Consider the following 5,457-nt stretch of genomic DNA (forward strand, 5'->3'; position numbering starts at 1 on the left):
GGATCCTCGGTAGTGTATTGAAGTGGTGAGTAGTGGACTCGTGTGCGCAAAACCTTTTCAAGTTGAAGTATCGTAGGATAGTCTAGCCAAGAGTCAAAGCTGGCTTGCTGCAATAACTCCACCAACCCTTCTTGATAATATGCATGTATGTAGGATCTGATGTAAGTCTTGCTGAGTACCTTTGTACTCATGTTGCTATAATTTACATTTTTTTCAGAAGACGCTGCAACCCCTTCTGATGGGTTCTATGTAGACGTTGACATCAACGAGTAGGCTAAAGGCCCAGGTGGTGACCCTGAGCTTGTGAAGGACCATGTAGTATAGCTAGGCTTTCCAAGCCTCTTTTATTTTACTAGATGTCTGTACTCAGACAAGTTACTTCCGCTGCTGGTTTGTATGACTGTATGACTTGAATGTTGGGTCGTGAGACCCGTACCTTTGTGTATGTTATGTATGGCTCCCTGAGCCTTAAATAAAGTACTTGTGTCGTAGAGTCATGTTGTGATGCTTCGTTGTATTTGCACATATCGAGCATATTGTGTGTATGATTGAAATGCTTGGTATGTGTGGGATCTGACTATCTAGTTGTTTATCTTTAGTAGCCTCTCTTACCGGGAAATGTCTCCTAGTGTTACCGCTGAGCCATGGTAGCTTGCTACTGCTCTGGAACACTTAGGCTGGCCGGCATGTGTCCTTCTTCGTTCCTGTGTCTGTCCCTTCGGGGAAATGTCATGCTTTGAGTACCGGAGTCCTGTTAGCCCGCTACAGCCCGGTTTACCGAAGTCCTGCTAGCCCAGTGCTACAGCCCGGACCCACTTGCTGATGACCGACACGTTCGAAGCTGGGTCATGGATGCCTGTCCCTGTAAGTCTGTGCCACTTTGGGTTTACGACTAGTCATGTCAGCCCGGGCTCCTTATCATATGGATGCTAGCGACACTATCATATACGTGAGCCAAAAGGCGCAAACGGTCCCGGGCAAAGGTAAGGCGACACCCGTGGGGATACCGTGCGTGAGGCCGCAAAGTGATATGAGGTGTTACCGGCTAGATCGATGTGACATCGAGTCGGGGTCCTCACAGCTTCCCTCTGCATTGCGCCTTGCTTCGGTCGACACACGAGCGCGCCTTCGCTCCTTCATATATCATCTTTGCAAGCTAGCTATATGAAAATCAACCGTGGTCATACACCACTCATCCACTATCCAAAAACTTCTAAGATGCAAGTCATACACTATCTCCACGTTGGTCAGACAATGGTTGTATAATCCTCGTATATTGCCTTTACACTTCCCGTACGTCAGCCGTGTATTACCTGTACACGGGCTAGACTCGCCTCAGACGATAGTCAGATAATCCCTGGACAATATTCAGACAATGGCGTAGCTCGTTGCTGAAACCAACGTCGCGTCGTCTTCCTGCATTGCCGGCTGTGCCCGCGCCTAGCCGCGCTGGCCTTCCCCGCTCCAGCTGGCCCTTCCAGCCGCTCCTCCTCGCCTGCATGCTGGCCAATCTCCCTCGCGCCCGCGACTCGGCCCGTGGCTGGCCGGCCGACTCCCCCTCGTGCCTGTCAGCCGTCGTCCGCCTGCTCCTCTGTCGGCCTCGCGCCTCCGCCCGGGTGCCGCGCCGGGTACGCTCACAGCCCTGCTCGGCTTGCCTTCTAGCTGCCCATGTCGGGTCCGCTCACCTCGGACCATGGACGGCTGTGCCGCACCCGCTGTCGGCCAGCTCCTCCTCGTCCGGCTGCCCCGTCGTCTCTCCACCTCCCGCGCCCAGTCTTCCCCGTCGCCAGAGCCACCTGGCTCCGTCTTCGCCCACAAACGGCCATCGGATCGCCGACGCACCAGGCTCCGGCTCCTTCCCCGTGCCGGCTTCGCTCCGCCTCGCGGGCGCGCCCCGAGCCGGCTCCGAACCCGGCTTGCCGACTGTGCATCCCGGCCGCCTACTAGCTTCGCGTCGGTCTGAGCCCGGCCTGCCGGCTGCGCGACCCGGCCATACCCGCGCCTGGCCGAGTGTGGCCCGTCGCCGCCTGCGCCCGTAGAGCCAGGTCTAGCTCCTTCCGCACTGCGCCGGGTCCGAATGCCCCTGTGCGCCCGCGGCTCCACCCGAGTTCCTCCACCGGCCGCTCCCCGCGCGTCGGCTCCGCCCCGCCCTCTGCATCGCGCACGCGGCCCCGCTCCGCAGCTGTGCGCCCCAGCGCTCACGCATCCGGCTGATTGCTCCTCCACCTCGCTCCACGTCCATGTGCAGTCTCTGCACCCGGTGGCTGGGCGGGCCGCCTCGCGCTGCCCCAGCCAGCTGCTCCGCCCGCCGCCCGCGCTGGCTGTTGCCCCTGCCGGCTTCCACGGTGCCGTCTGCCGCGGTCGGCTGCCCTAGCGCCTACGCCCCGCGCCGGCTCCTGCGTCGCCACCTGCCATGGGCCGGATGCCGGCTGCGCCACGCCGACTGCTCCTCCTACGTCCGCTTGCTGGCCCCGGCTGGCCCCTGCCCCGTGCGCCCGCCGGGTTGCCGCCCCGCGCCTCCGGCTCCTCCTACGAGCGCGCCCGCGCCGGCTGCTCCACCTCCCCACCTACCGGCTGCGCCAAGCGCATCACCCCGCTGGGTACAGAGAGAAAAGTAAAGAAGCAAGTTAGCGGACGGCTAAAAGAAAGAGCCCAGTCCGGCTGAAAAAAGAAAGAGAAAAAAAGGGGTGCTGCTCCCCGCGTGGAGCCGGACAGAAAGAGAAGAGAAGAAGAGGCCGACTGCCCGCTAGCCGGCTGGAGAAAAGTCAGGCCGGGTGCCCAGTCGGCTGACTAAAAAAAGAGAGAGAGAGGAGAGAGAGAGAGAAGTTGGCTGGGAGAAAGATAGAAAAGAAAAACCCGTCCGGATGACCCGTCCGTCTGCTTCGCCACTCGGACGGTCGGTCGTGACCCGCACCGCCGGCTGTGCCAAGCTGGCTGGACTGCCTCCTGCTCCGACGACGCATCCGGTGGGTGCGCTGACGTGCCCCCGCGAGAAAGAAGACATAGTAGTTGCCGGGAGATCCGGCCCGACTGTTCAACACTCAGCCTAGATCTCGGGGGCTACACCCAGTGGGTGCACTGACGCGCCCCAGCGAGAAAGAAGACAAAGTAGTTGCCGGGAGATCCGGCCCAACTGCTTAGCAGTCGACCCGAATCTCGGGGGCTACATCCAGCAGGTGCGCTGACGCGCCCCCGCGAGGATTGCAGACAAGAGAAAAGTTTTGTCCGGCTCCGAGCAGCCGGCAGAAGAGAAAAAGAAGAAGATAGGCGCTGCAAGATGCATCACCGCCTGGCCGGTCGAGCCTGACCGGCCGGGACCCCCTTCGAGCACCTAAAGGCCTGAATACTACACACAGTGGGAGCGCCGGCGCGCTCCGCGAGCGCCGAGCCGCGCCGGCTGTCTTCGGCAAAATCCGCCTCGGCAACACGAAAACGAATGTGAGCTCCTCACGCGCATATTTTTTGCACCACGCAATCACGGATAACCCCGAGCGATGCTCGGGGGCTGTCTCCGCATTTTATTACAGTTGCATCACTGCTCGCCCCGGCGCCAACCAGAGTTGGCTCGGGGGCTGGCCGCTTGGCCTGAGATGTTAGTTCCCGCAGACGGCTTAGTACCGTGCGCGGTACCAAAGGCCCACTCTTAGTCACAGATCGCAGAGCAGCTGTCGGACTAGCAAGAGTGAACGCTGGAGGCCACCCACGCGAAAAACGTCCGGGAAGAAAAACGCTTCGGGCGACCCGAATGTTTCCTTTATAAGTATCTGCTCGGTTAAATCCACTCCCAGAGTCTGAGTACTGTACACTCCACTTTGTGGTCCACTCTCAGCCACAGACCGCAGAGCGGCTGTCCGGCGAGCGAGAGCACAAGCCAAAAGGCGGAGGGAACACGAAAAATATTAAAGGGGGCTCGAATGAAACCGAGTCGGCACCCTTCGCATAAAACTTGCAATGCTAAAAGCAAACATTTGATATCTCTGCGTGGACTAACTTTGTCGTTTTCATGATCATTTCCATGAACACTCGTCAAAAAACCTCCGACCAACTTTGCCAAGTTGCCCGGAGGCTTGGGGGCTACTGTCGAAGTAATTGGACACGGATACCCCGAAGACGGCGAGACAAGAATTCAAGATATCAGGGCTAGCAAAGCCCCTCAGTCCAACTACCTGGCCGACGGCTGACTCCTGGCTGCTGGCTGCTGACTGCTCCACCAGGCCGACTGCTGGCTGCCGACTCCTCCGTCAGGCCGACTGCTGGCTGCCGACTCCTCCGCCAGGCTGACTGGTGGCTGCCGACTCCTCCACCAGGCCGACTGCTGGCTGCCGACTCCTCCACCAGGCCGACTGCTGGCTGCCGACTCCTCCACCAGGCCGACTGCCCGAAGTCAACTGCAGCCGGACGCGACCCCGACGTGACGACCGTACCCGACACTGTTCACGTGACATCCCAGCCATCATGCACAATGTCCCTTGTCCCTGGGCACTATTTATGAAGTGACCCAGGGGATAAGGATGACACCCCACCATGCCACTAGCTAGCTAGCTACCATGCCTACATGGCTTACATGCTAAGCTAGCTCCCACTATATATACTAGCCATCCACCCATCCTCACACACGTATGAGCACACACTCATTCGGCCACTAGAGCATGCTTGCTCATCCCGGCCATAGATACATACATGAGGCTAGTAGCATATAGCACTCATCTAGATACAGCTCCAGGAGCACTCTGTACTACAGATATACCACATATACTCAGACATGCAGGAGTAGGGGTGTTATCTCTCCGGAGAGCCTCGAACCTGGGTAAACTACCGCGTGCTATTCGCATACCCGCTCCCGGGCCTATCAACAACAGTCTTGCCCTCACACGAAGCCATCTTGTGGCATATGTCGTCTTGCACCCCTCCCGTGAGAATACCACGACATCGCTCCTCCGCCGCCATGGAGGCCATGGACCAGAGGGGGAACTCTCATCCCATCTGGGGGAAGGCCATGGAAGAAGAAGGAGGAGGGGGCTCTCTCCCCCTCTCTTCCGGTGGCGCCGAAACGACGCCGGCGCAATCATCGCGTGACGACGATCTACTCCAACAACTCTGTTCTCTTCACCAGCATCTTCATCACCTTCCCCCATCAATCTACAGTGGTCCACTCTCCCGCAACCCGATGTACCCTCTACTTGAACATGGTGCTTTATGCTTCATATGATTATCCAATGATACGTTACCATCCTATGATGCTTGAGTAGGATTTTGTTGTCCTATCGGTAATTGGTGAATTCCTATGATTGCTTTAATTTGTTTGTGGTTGTGTTGTTGTCCTTTAATGCCCAGCATATGAGCGTGCATGTGGATCACACCATATGGTTAGTTGTATGTTGATAGGACTATGCATTGGAAGGCAAAGGTGATAGAAGATTTTTCCTACCATAGAAATTGATGCATACGGGGTTGAAG

This window comes from Triticum dicoccoides, chromosome 1A (genome assembly GCF_002162155.2).
Source record: "Triticum dicoccoides isolate Atlit2015 ecotype Zavitan chromosome 1A, WEW_v2.0, whole genome shotgun sequence".
Lineage (NCBI taxonomy): Eukaryota > Viridiplantae > Streptophyta > Magnoliopsida > Poales > Poaceae > Triticum > Triticum dicoccoides.